Below are 12824 nucleotides of genomic sequence, written 5' to 3'. Positions count from 1 at the left end.
GAGAACTTTATTTAATTGATGAACCAGATACACCAGCCTAGAATAAGGCAAGAACAGACCTCACCTGAGTTCTCATGAGTCTTTACCATGTTCCCCGGGGTTTGTCCATGGGGCTTCACATCTACTGATTCATTTAACCCCCCCACATTCCAGGCAGATAGATATGTGCTTCCCTTGTGGCTCAGCTGGTAAAGAATCCACCTGCCAACTCAGAAGACTTGGATTCGATCCCTGGGTTAGGAAGAGGAAGAAGAAGAGAAAGCCCAGGACCTGCAGAAATGGGACTCAGAGATGTAGTGCAGGGAGGTAGACAACCCACAGCCATGGGAGGTCTGATTCCAGGCAGGGAGGAGATCTGGCAGGAGCACTCAGGTAGGCTCCAGCCCTGGGAAGGAGGGCAGTGGGGCAGGGGAACATGCAGGTAGGATCTGGGAGGCAACACAAAACCTTGTCCCTCCAACTAGGCCACCTTGGGAAGTGACGGAGCTCCGGGCATGTACATACCTGACATGGAATGGGGCAAAATCACAGCCCAGGCTGTGCAGGGAACGGACCCTGGTGGATGTGAGATGCTTAGCCAGGAAGATGGGAAAGGTAAGCTGAGCAGGGCAAGGTGGGAGCTGACTATGGATAACTGTCACAGATACAGGGGCTGACCACGCACACAGGAACTTTGGGGGGAACCTGGGAGAGGCCAGGGATACATCATTCTAGTATTAACTCCAGAGGTGGCTGGAATCACAGATCCCGCCAACCTCCTAAGATCACCACACCTGGAAACCCAGGATCCGGCTAGATATATAGGAACCAGTACTCTGAGTAGCCTCAGGCCTAGGGGATAAGAATCAGTCGGAAGAGGAGGCTTGGGTCCTAGGCCCACACACATGCATAGCTGATGCATGATGGGAGCCCATGAGTCAGGCCAGCGGGGGCCGGTGAACTGCAGAGGACTAGGACTTCCTCTGGGCCCCAGCTCTTCTGGGACTTTAAGGCATCAGTCAGATATCCAGCAAAGGAATCTCAAGGCTGGAGCAGAAATCTCCCATCTCAAAGAAGGCACTCAAAGAGTTATTCTGAGAGAGAAAGTGGTTCACAAATTTCCTTCACTATGATATCAGCTTAGAAACTGGTCCAGGAGATGGGCCTACTTTCTTTTTTCCCTCTATCTTCACTGACATTTATGTTTTGGAAGTATAGTTGATTTACAATGCTGTGTTAATTTCTGCTGAACAGTAAAGTGATTCAGATATATATACAAACACACACACATACACAGGCACATACATATATACTCTTTTTTAATATTCTTTCCCACTATAGTTTATCACAGGATATTGAATATGGTTCCCTGTGCTATACAGTAGGACCTTGCTATTTATCCATTCTATATATAATGGTTTGCATCTGCTAGCCCCAGCCTCCCAATCCCTTGACAACCACAAATCTGTTCTCTACATCCAAGAGTGTTTCTGTCCTGTACATAAGTTCATTTGTGTCGTATTTTTTCCACATGCAGGCAATATCACGATACCTGTGTTTCTCCGTGTCTTACTTCGCTTAATATGATGATCTCTAGGTCCATCCATATTGCTGCAAATGGCATTATTTCATTTTTTATGGCTGAGCAGTCCATGGGGTCACTAAGAGTCAGACACGACTGAGCGACTTCACTTTCACTTTTCACTTTCATGCATTGGAGGAGGAAATGGCAACCCACTCCGGTGTTCTTGCCTGGAGAATCCCAGGGACGGGGGAGCCTGGTGGGCTGCCGTCTATGGGGTCGCACAGAGTCATACATGACTGACGCGACTTAGCAGCAGCAGCAGCATTTCACTGGAGACTTGTATCACATCTCCTTTATCTATTCATATGCTGATGGACATTTAGGTGGCTTCCGTGTCTTGGCTATCGTGAATACTGCTGCCTTGAACATAGGGGTGCATGTATCTCTTTTAATTATAGTTTTGTCTGGGGATATGCCCAGGAGTGGGGATGCTGGGTCATACGGTAATTCTACTTGTAGTTTTCTGAGGAACCTCCATACTGTTTTCCATAGTAGCTGCACCAACTTAACATTTCTACCAACAGTACAGGAGGGTTTGAGATGGACCTATTTTCTTCAGGAGCTGAGTAAGGAGATGAAGGCAAGGGACAGGGCCCCCAAGGCAGGGGCCTGTTTCCAGGAACTGAAGAAGGTCATGGGGACAAGGAAGTTGTCATTCCAGTAGCACAGGGGGAAGGTGAAACTCTGATTTCTATACGGCCCATTTGTGTTCACCAACTCTGCATTTCAGGCCATTTCTGGCTAAGTGCTTGTGGCTATGCCTGAATTACTGTGGCTGAAGGAAGCTGCCTTCACAATAGCTGCAGAAACATTCCTTCTTACTCTCTTCCAAGTCCTGAATTCTGTGCACACCAAATGCCAAACAAATGCTTTCTGGAGCCAGAGATCTGAGGAATGAAAGTCCAGCCAAGAATTCGCACCACAAAAGCTTTATCAGAGCCCAGCAGCGCTGAGCCTCTAACATTGGGAGTGGGAAAGTAAATAATATCAGGAACTTTGAGCTACAAAAGCAATCTAGACTATTGTTATTAAAGAACATGGGATTATAGGGAGGAAGTATCCAGAACTGACAAATTAGTAACTGTACATCTTGAAGGGTGACAAATTAAAAAGAGCATCAGTATGATTCTTTTTCTATGTTATAAGCACATCTGCAGCATCTAGCAAATTTAAGATTCCTTTAACTCTCTTGGCCATTCTTAAAAGCAGGCCCCCACAGGCAAATATGTGATAACTTATGGTTTTATGGTGCCAGAGACATTATATGAATCATGAATATGAGGCCATCCTAAGGCCACTTCATTATTTCAAAAGTCTTGACATAGACTTACTTCGTCAAGCATTAATTCCAAAGAAGTATCAAAGGATTTATTCTCTCCTGAGATGTGCAAACTCTCCGTGGTGAATATGGCATGATCATAATGTGCTGTCCTTTCAAACTGCACAATAAAGCCAATACCAGGCGATCATTCTGAGATCACCTTCACATGGCAGATATGACAATTCTCCAGAGCAAAGGCCAGTGCACAGTTAGGTAGTGAAGACTTCCACTGGCTCTTTCAGATACCTATGAACCTCATAAAGGAAAGGACTAGCCTTAAACAAAATTGGGGAAGAAAGCTTACTTTCTACTCCTATACATTCCAAATTGCTTAACACAGCATTCCAAACTAGCGTTGGCCAATAAAAATATAATGTGAGATATATATATATATATATATATATGGTCTTCTAGTAGTCATAATTTTAAAAAGTAGAAAAGAAACAGGTGAACTTAATTTTATTTTACATCTGACTTGGGCTCCAAAATCACTGCAGATGGTGACTGCAGCCATGAAATTAAAAGGCACTTGCTCCTTGGAAGGAAAGCTATGATAAACCTAGACAACATATTAAAGAGCAGAAACAAAAACTTTAAAGTTTGGGGAAAAAAATAAAGGCAGCGACATCACTTTGCTAACAAAGGTCCGTCTAGTCAAAGCTGTGGTTTTTCCAGCAGTCACGTACGGATGTGAGAGCTGGACCATAAAATAGGCTGAGTGCTGAAGAACCGATGCTTTTGAACTGTGGTGCTGGAGAAAACTCTTGAGAGTCCCTTGGACAGCAAGGAGATCACACCAGACAATCCTAAAGGAAATCAATCCTGAATGTTCATTGGAAGGACTGATGCTGAAGCTCCAATACTTTGGCTACCTGATGCAAAGAGTTGACTCATTGGAAAAGACCCTGATGCTAGGAAAGATCGAAAGCAAAAGGAGAAGAGGGTGGCAGAGAATGACATGGTTGGATAACATCACTGATTCAACGGACCTGAATTTGAGCAAACTCCAATAGATAGTAAAGGACAGGGAAGCCTGGCATACTGCAGTCCATGGGGTTGCAAAGAGTCGGACATGACTTAATGACTGAATAACAACAATACATTTTACTTAAAATGTAATTTTAGATTCATTTCAATGTGTTTTCAATATAAAATTATTAATGAGACACTTTACATTCTTTTCCAAACTAGAGCTTTGAAATCCAGAGTGTATTTCACATCTAGACTACACTTAACATTTGGATAAGCCAAAACATTAAGTGGCTAATAACTACTGTAATGCCCCAGCTACACTTCCCCGTATCCTGACTTAAACCCTACTAGGTTCCCATCCCTGGGAATTTTACCCCAGGTTCTAGGAAGCACAGGTACCAGATTTTCTAAGACAGCCCTAATTTCACCCATTCTGTCCCCGTGGCACCTGGGTCACCTTTTTTTCAGTACCAAGGCAGTGTGCTGTCCTAGTTCTGGGGTGGCACTATCTAGGTTTGATCCTACCTTTCACTGTGTACAACCTGGGCCAGTTTTTAATTTCTTTTTAGACACTCACTTTCCCCATTTTGGAAATGGGTAGACGTAGTGCTCCTCCCAGGAAATGGCAACGCGCTCCAGCGTTCTTGCCTGCAGAATCCCAGGGACGGGGCAGCCTGGTGGGCTGCCGTCTATGGGGTCGCACAGAGTCGGACACAACTGAAGCGACTTAGCAGCAGCAGCAGCAGCAGTGCTTCTCCCAGAGTTTGCTGGGAATGAGAAGAGGTCATATTCCTGGAACACCACACTCTATTCCACATGATTAGCTGTGGTGCAGAAAGAACTGTTGGCAAGTCACTTCACCCACTGCCCCCCACCACAGCTCCTGATTGGGTTGAGGAAACATGTCCTTTTTTCTATCCTGTTGGCATTCCTGGCAGAGGGAATAGGCTCAGATGGCAAAAACAACAACAACAACAACAACAACAAAAAAAAAAACCTGCCTGCAATGAGGGAGACCTGGGTTCGATCCCTGAGTCAGGAAGATCCCCAGGAGGAGGGCCTGGCAACCCACTCTAGTATTCTCCAGAATCCCATGGACAGAGGAGCCTGGTGGGCTACAGTCCGTGGGGTTGCAAAGAGTCAGACACGACAGAGTGAGTAACACACAGGATGCTCCCTGCCGCCCAGACCTTTGTCTCAATCCACTTTAAAAATGCTGTCTGTTTTCCAGGATCAAATCAAATGCACCTCTCCTTGAGGAAGTCCTTCCTTTCTCCTACCTCCCACCTCCAAGATGAAAGTATTCCCATGGGTCTGTTTTTCTCACTCTGCATAGCATCCTAATTATTCATATCAGACTTAGTTCACCTTCTGGACTTCTCCCCAGGGGTTAAGGCACTTAGTAATTTTGTGAACCTTTCTCTCCCTCCCCTACCCTTTCATCCCCCTCCCATTTCCCCAGGAGGCTCCTGACATTCAGTATATGATTTTGAAGCAAATGAATGGATATTCAATAGCTTTGATTTAATATATGTGACCTTTTCATTATTAAAAGTATCAGTACTAAGTAAAAAGGCGATTTAAAAAATCTGTGCAGTCCCTTATAGCTTGAGATTGATACTCTTTATCCTACTCACGTCCCACTCTGAGGTCCCCACACCTGCCCTACACAAGCCTCCGGGACTGCTCCCAGTGTCTCTGCATTGCTGGGCCTTCCCCGTCAAAAGGTGACTCAAATAGAGCTGTGTCTGCCCTTCCACTCCACAGAGTGCACCCGCTTTCGGCTCTGTCATTTCGGAACCCCGCCAGGTGACTGGCCAGTCAACCTGATCCAGCAGTGCAGAGGAAGGAATCCTGCCTTGCAGCACCCCCTCTCTGCAGCAGATGCATCACCTGGACAGGTGAATGCCACAGCATTCCTGCAGCATCTCCGGGGCTACCCAGGGCAGTGAGGAAGTGCAGGACAGATGCACTCTGTGAACGCATGGTAATTTCATAAACCACGGGGCCTATGTATTCCAGCTGAGTGAAGACAAGGCAATCTGACCTCCAGCTTCAAAGAAGGACATGACTAGGAGTGTTTGTTAATTCATTCCATAAATGTAAATGTCCAGACTAGGGACCCTGAAAGCAAGGGCATTTTACTTTTTGAAAAAGAAACTTCTTGAAAAATTAAATTCGTGTGATAAAATTTTAATTTGTTTAAAATGAATTTTGAATGAAGAAAGATCACTAACTCATTTCATTAAAAGCTCTGTGTTCTTTCTATTTAATAAAATCATAACTGAACCTTAAAGGGGTTTCTGTATAACAGACTAGAAACACAAAGCTTTTCTAATTGAGGGAGATGCTCTGCTTTCCTGCAGTGGGCCTTCCACACGCCCTGGCAGCTTTTAGTTACTTTCTCACAACACTTAGATCTGACTCTTGGGGGATGGATGATTGCCCTCACACCCTGTCACCGAGGTGCAGAGAGGGTGCAGGCTATGTCAGCAAGTGAGTGACAGAAACAGGTCTCCAAGTGCATTAATCCTCTTCTTAACACAGGCCAAAGGAGGAGGAATTTACATACTGTAGCTGCTGGGCTGCAGGCACTGAGCCTCTCAGAGAAAGACTAGACGGGAAGTGCCCTGCCACTCACGCTCCATCCTCCCCTCCCTTCCTTCCCCTGGCCTGGCCTTGCCTGAGCCCAGCAGTCCTTGGCAGGCAGAAGAACACTCTCAGTTCAGCAAACCCTGACAATTAATGGCCAGTCGCATTACGGGAAACCATTTCATCAAATCTAACCCCTGCTCCCCCACAGACCAAGTCCATTAGAGCAGCAGCAAATCCTTGGAAGTTATCCAGATGCTAACTAGCTTCTGGCCAGCACATTTTAAATGAGAAATTTTAAACGCTGTGGCTATCTCATAAACATCTCAGTCTGAACACCAGAGTGCCATGCAATTAACACTCATTTTTAAAACCACTTTGTAAACGTGCCTGACAATATAAAATCACAGAGTATAAATTATGATCCTACTGTAAGTCAGGAGATATTTCCACAGGTGTCTTATAGTATATGAGATGGCAGAAGACCAGGAGCCGAGGGTCCAGGCCAGGCTCTACCCACTAACAGCATGTTCACCCCACAAGCCTCCTTCTACAGCTATAAAGTCAAGGTCCCTTTCAGCTCCCAGAAACTGTATTAGTCAAAGTCATACTAGACTATGCTGCTGTAACAAATAAACCCCAAGGCCTCAGTGACTTATCTCACCAAGAGTTTTTCTTTCCAGCACAAAGTCATCAGAAACTCCCCTCCATCCAGTGTTTTGGAGGTCATCAGAAACTCCCCTCCATCCAGTGTTTTGGAGGTCAGGCTCCCTCCAGCTAACGATGAGGTAAACAGCAGTAGAAGGACCTTTAAGGTCCACATCTGTGTGACCCGAGCATGCTCTGGTCACACAGGGAGCCCTTTATGTCTGCACCTCCCCAGGCTCCTCTGTGGCCCTGACCAGCAAGGAAGTTACTGTGGCCAGTGAGTTCCAGATGGCAAACTTAACACTTGGTGGCCTTTCCGCCTTCCCAAGACTTATTTAAAATGACAGCAAGGAAATACAAATGAAATTGATTCATAAAAGTAAACAGAAAAGGAGGAGACCAATCAGCCACCTACAGATTTCAGTGCAGTTCTGAAAGAGGAAGCAGCGAACTCCATTTTCAATCATAATGACTATTGATTTTCAACAGTAGTGTCAACCTCTGAATAAAACAAGAAAGGCTCAAATTTATGTTTGCAGAACAGCACCCAAATGGCCTCAACCTTGAATACATAAAAATAAAGGTACCGTGTGGACAGATGTGAGATGAAGAAACTGGAAGGGGTGGTAGACAGAAGGTAGGAACATCATATGAATCCTCGTGCTGCCAGACCAAGAAAGGAGCATGAACATGCATGGAACGAGACAGGTTTCAAATGTACATTTGAAAGATGACCAATAGAAAACCAAACCACAGATAATAACAAGCAAGAAACCAAAGGTAAAGTACTCTAAGTAAGTAAGCAAAGTCCCCACTATTCAGAGCAGAAAAATGAAAGACTACCTAAAGTTGATACATCAAGAAATAGCAACATACCCACATATTTTAAATTTACAGATTTAAATTTAAGGCTAGGAGGACTACAGGATTAAGGATAAAACTAATCAAACATGGAGCAGAGGACTGGCGCTTTTCATCTCAGTGTTCTTTACCATTTTGTTTTTTACTATTTGCATGAAATCATCTGATGAAAGACAAGGAATAAAATGAATCAAGTATAATATGTATTTTCTACACATTTACCTGATTCATCTAGACCCCAAGCACCTGGAGGAAGGAGCAGGGTCAACATGTCTTTTGTTCTCTGATGTGCTCCATCCATAGCTTTAATACTATGGTGTGTCCTAGAAAAGGAAATCAACACTGTATTGAAGTTGTACATAAGTACCCCGTCCTCTGCTGCTGCTGCACGTCCACAGTTCTCAGGCCTGCCCAGTCCTCTGCCTTCCCCCTAACTTGTCCTACTATACATATAGTCTTTAATGGGATTAGATGTTCGATATACCACATCCCCAGTGCTTCAGCATATAGTTTCAGTGATACGGGGCCCACAGAGTCACGTTATATAGGAAGACCTCTGACTGTGTATATGCGCAGGAGCTGATGTACCCAATGGTGGTGTGACTCTGCTCATTAGAGGGTGTGGTGGAGAGTGGGAGACAGGAGTCTCCTACTCCCACCGAAGAACAGTTTTGAAAAGGCTTGATCCAATCTATATAATTCAGAGAATGTGGGAAACAGAATTGGCTCTATCCCAGTTAACTGTGTGATGCTGAGAAAGCTCTGTAACCTCTCTGTGCTTTGGTGCCTTCATGTACATGGGGACCCTCCTTATGGGAACTTCTATGAGGAATCAATAATAATGAAATAATGATGGATAATAATACTGGAAACTGCAGTGCACCCAGACTGCTTCATGTCTTCTAGTTGTCTTTCCATTAGTTTATTTCAGTGACCTAATTGTGTTGAACTCTTCAGCCCCTGCCCGCTCTGTCTCACCATCATGTGTTCTGAGGGCATTTAATTCACACTTTCACCACCTATATATTCAGCACACTTAATGTCAGCACTGAAGAACAGATCATTAGAAACACTGTGTAACCTCTACACCTGACACCTACCCTCACAAAAACCTAACCGGAGAAATTAGGTAAATAAAGAGCAGCTGTCCAGGAGAAAAGAAACACAATTCAATTTGAAATCTTAGAAGAAAAATATTCTATTCTGAATCTTATGCTCATTGCCGCAAAAATTAAAGAATTCAAAGACACCTTCTGTATCATAGCTTCCAAGACTCTTCCACGTCTCCTAAACCCAGGCAACGCAGAGAGGCAAGGAAAGGTTTGCCCACTGCAGTGGTTTTGAGTCTGGATTTCCTACGTGTGGTTCAAACTTAGGATACTGCTTGGACTTTGTTCCACCACTGCACTCTCCCCGGCTCCCTCCCTTCCAGCTTCTCTGGAAACACAGAGGCGCATTCCTGAATCAGAAGCCGACATCTGTTGTTGCCTCCGCCCTGCTTGATGTCACCCCAGAGAGCAGCCCAGCTCCCTCCCTCACCTCCTTCAAGACCACAGAGGTCTTCCCTGAGCAGCCCATGCACTAAAGAGCCCCCTGCCCATCCCCAGCCAGTCTCTGCCCCCATTTCTCCGCTTCATTCTTTTTCGTGGCTCTCATCACCTAATACATACAAGTATATTTTTATTTATTTACATCCTCTCTCTCTGCCCTCCCTCTAGGGCAGCACTAGCCAATTGAAATATAATGTGAGACATGTTTAATTTTAAATTTTCTAGTACCCAAGCTAAAAAAGAAGTAAACATAAGCAGGGAAAATTAATTTTAATGTTTCTTCTTTAACCTCATGTATCCAAAATTTGGTGTTTCAAAATGTAGTCAACATAAAAATTATTAATGAGATAGCTTACATTTTTCGGTACTAAAATTTGGAGATCTGGTGTGTATGTTACAGTTATAGTGCAAGTCAATTCAGACTCACCCCATTATAAGCGCACAAAGCCATATGTGGTTGATGGCTATAGTATGGGTAGTATAGCTCTGAAATATAAACTCCATGGGGTGAAGGCTCGTTTGGCTCACTGTTATGTACCCAACAGCTAGAACAGTGTCTGGCACATGGGATTTTTTAAGTGTAGTTGATTTACAATGTTGTGTTAATTTCTGCTGCATAGCAAAATGACTTCAGTTATACATACATATACACACACACACATTTTCCTTTTTAACTATTCTTTCCATTATGGTTTATCATAGTATATTGAATATAATTCTCTGTGCTATATAGTAGGACCTTGTTTATCCATTCCATATACAAGAGTTTACACCTGCTAACCCCAACCTCCCATCCACACCATCCCGCCCAACCCCCCTCCCCCTGGGCAACCACAAGTCTGTTCTGTAAGTTTGAGAGTCTGTTTCTGTTCTGTAGATAGGCTCGTTTGTTTCATATTTCAGATTCCACGTATACGCGATATCATACGGTGCTTGTCTTTCTGACTTCCTTCACCTAGTACGCTAACTTCTAGTCACATCCATGTTGCTGCAAATGGCATCATTTCATTTCTTATATTGCATTATATATAAGCACCGCATTGTGTTATCCACTCATCGGTCAACAGACACTCACTCCACTTGTTTGCATGTCTCGGCTATTTTGAACAGTATTTCTAGGAACACAGGGGTGCTTGTATCATTGTGGATTGAGTTTTGTCTAGATATATTCCAGGAGTGGGATTGCTGGACATACGGTAATTCTATTCTTAGCTTTCTGAGAATACTACTTTCCACAGTGCCTGGAACAACTTACATTCTCCAACAGTGCAAGAGAGTTCCCTTTCTTCCACATCCTCTCCAGCATTTGTTATCTGTAGACTTTCTAATGATGGTCATGCTGACCAGTGTGAGGTCATACACACTGTAGTTTTGATTTGTGTTTCTCTGAAACTCCAGTACTTTGGCCACCTCATGTGAAGAGTTGATTCATTGGAAAAGACTCTGATGCTGGGAAGGATTGGGGGCAGGAGGAGAAGGGGACGACAGAGGATGAGATGGCTGGATGGCATCACTGACTCGATGGACATGAGTCTGGGTGAACTCCGGGAGTTGGTGATGGACAGAGAGGCCTGGCATGCTGCAGTTCATGGGGTCGCAAAGAGTCAGACACGAATGAGCGACTGAACTGAACTGAACTGAACTGAATAATTAGCAATGTTGAGCATCTTTTCAAGTGCCTATTGGCCATTTATATTATTTCTTTGGAGAAATGTCTATTAATGCCTTCTGCTCATTTTTCAACTGAGTTGTTTGTTTTTTTGTTGTTGAGTTGTATGAGCTATTTGTATATTTTGGAAATATACACCTGTCAGTCACACCACTGGCAAATATTTTCTCCTATTCTGTAGGTTGTCTTCATTTTGTTTATGGTTTCCTTTGCTGTGGAAAAGCTTGGAAGTTTGATTAGGTCCCATTTGTTTAGTTTTGTTTTTATTTCTATTGCCTTGGAAGAATGACCTAAGAAAACATTGGTATGATTTATATCAGAGAATGTTTTGCGTATGATCTCTTCTAGGAATCTCAGGATACCATACCTTATATTTAAGTCTTTAAGTCATTTTGAGTTTATTTTGTGTATAGTGTGAGGGTATGTTCTCATTTCAGTTTACACGTGCCTACCCAATTTTCCCAACTCTACTTGCTGAAGAGACTGTCTTTTTCCCATTGTATACTCTTGCTTCCTTTGTTGAAGATTGATTAACCAGAGGTCTGTGGGTTTATTTCTTGGCTCTCTATTCTGTTCCATTGATTCATAGTCTGTTTCTATGGCACATGGTTTTTAAATCAACTAACTATTTAACATATTTCTTGTCTTCCATCTAACAAGCACGTATTGAATATATACAATATGGGAAAAAAACATGGTAGAAATAAAGTTAATTACACGAGGGTGCTTACAAGAAATGGGGGTTACTCTTCTACAGAAACAGAAAGACTGAGAAACTCCAAGGGCAAAAGGAAACAACCCATGTCAGTTTTAAGCAGAGTGGGAAAGGGCATGATTCGAACTGAACTGGGGCACCACTCTGGAGAAGTAGAGACAGGATCATGGAGAAGTCACTGCAGTGACTGGGATGGAGAGCCATGAAAGCTGGACTGGAAGCAGGTTGGGAGAGATGTGGAGGAGGCAGAAGTAACAAGGCTGGGCCCTAGCCTGCGTGAGAACCAAGTCAGGGAGGAATTATAAAGACAGGTTTTGAACTCAATGGCCAAGGAAGGAGACAGTACCATGACAAACCTGTGAGATCCTAAGAGATAACAGGTTTGTGGGGGTCTCCCTGGCAGGCTAGTATTGAAGATTTCATCTTCTAAGGCAGGGTATATGAGTTTGATCCCTGGTTGGGGAACGAAGATCCCACATGCCTTGTAGCCAAAAAATAAGAAACCCAAAACATAAAACAGAAATAATATTGTAACAAATTCAATAAAGACTTAAAAAAAATGGTCCACATTAAAAAAAAAAAAAAAAGAAACCTTAAAAAAATTCAAACATAAAAACAAGTTTATGGAGGACAGGAGCTCATGAGGACTTGCCATCAGGTTCTAACACACAAACCCCAGCACATGACCGCATTTCCATCATTGTGACTTCTTCCAAATTTAGGCAGCACAGTACTTCCAAGAACATCCCACAAGAAAATATCAACTGCAGAGGAGTCAGAAGCCCCCCTCTCTGGGTCTCAGTTTTCCCTTCTATAAAATGAGGGGGCAAGGTTGAGTCAGGTATTCCCATCCCAGCCTGGAGATCATTCTCCTTGAATCAGGTGTTCAGAGCTCTCTTTCTGTGCCATAGTAGCCAAGAGCTCTAACAGAA

General features: G+C 43.6%; 2 protein-coding genes across 5 annotated transcripts in view; one reads left to right on the top strand and one right to left on the bottom strand.

Annotated features, from left to right (window-relative positions):
* The window catches only part of LOC147348074 (uncharacterized), a 238979-nt gene that overhangs the window by 55530 nt on the left and 170625 nt on the right, over positions 1–12824 (top strand). The window lies entirely within an intron of this gene.
* The window catches only part of MYRIP (myosin VIIA and Rab interacting protein), a 228280-nt gene that overhangs the window by 183080 nt on the left and 32376 nt on the right, over positions 1–12824 (bottom strand). The window lies entirely within an intron of this gene.

The sequence above is a fragment of the Bos grunniens genome, chromosome 22 (assembly GCF_055505025.1).
Source record: "Bos grunniens cultivar Pamir isolate PY7600 chromosome 22, Bosgru_T2T1.0, whole genome shotgun sequence".
Lineage (NCBI taxonomy): Eukaryota > Metazoa > Chordata > Mammalia > Artiodactyla > Bovidae > Bos > Bos grunniens.
This window is presented reverse-complemented; position numbering and strand designations above follow the sequence as displayed.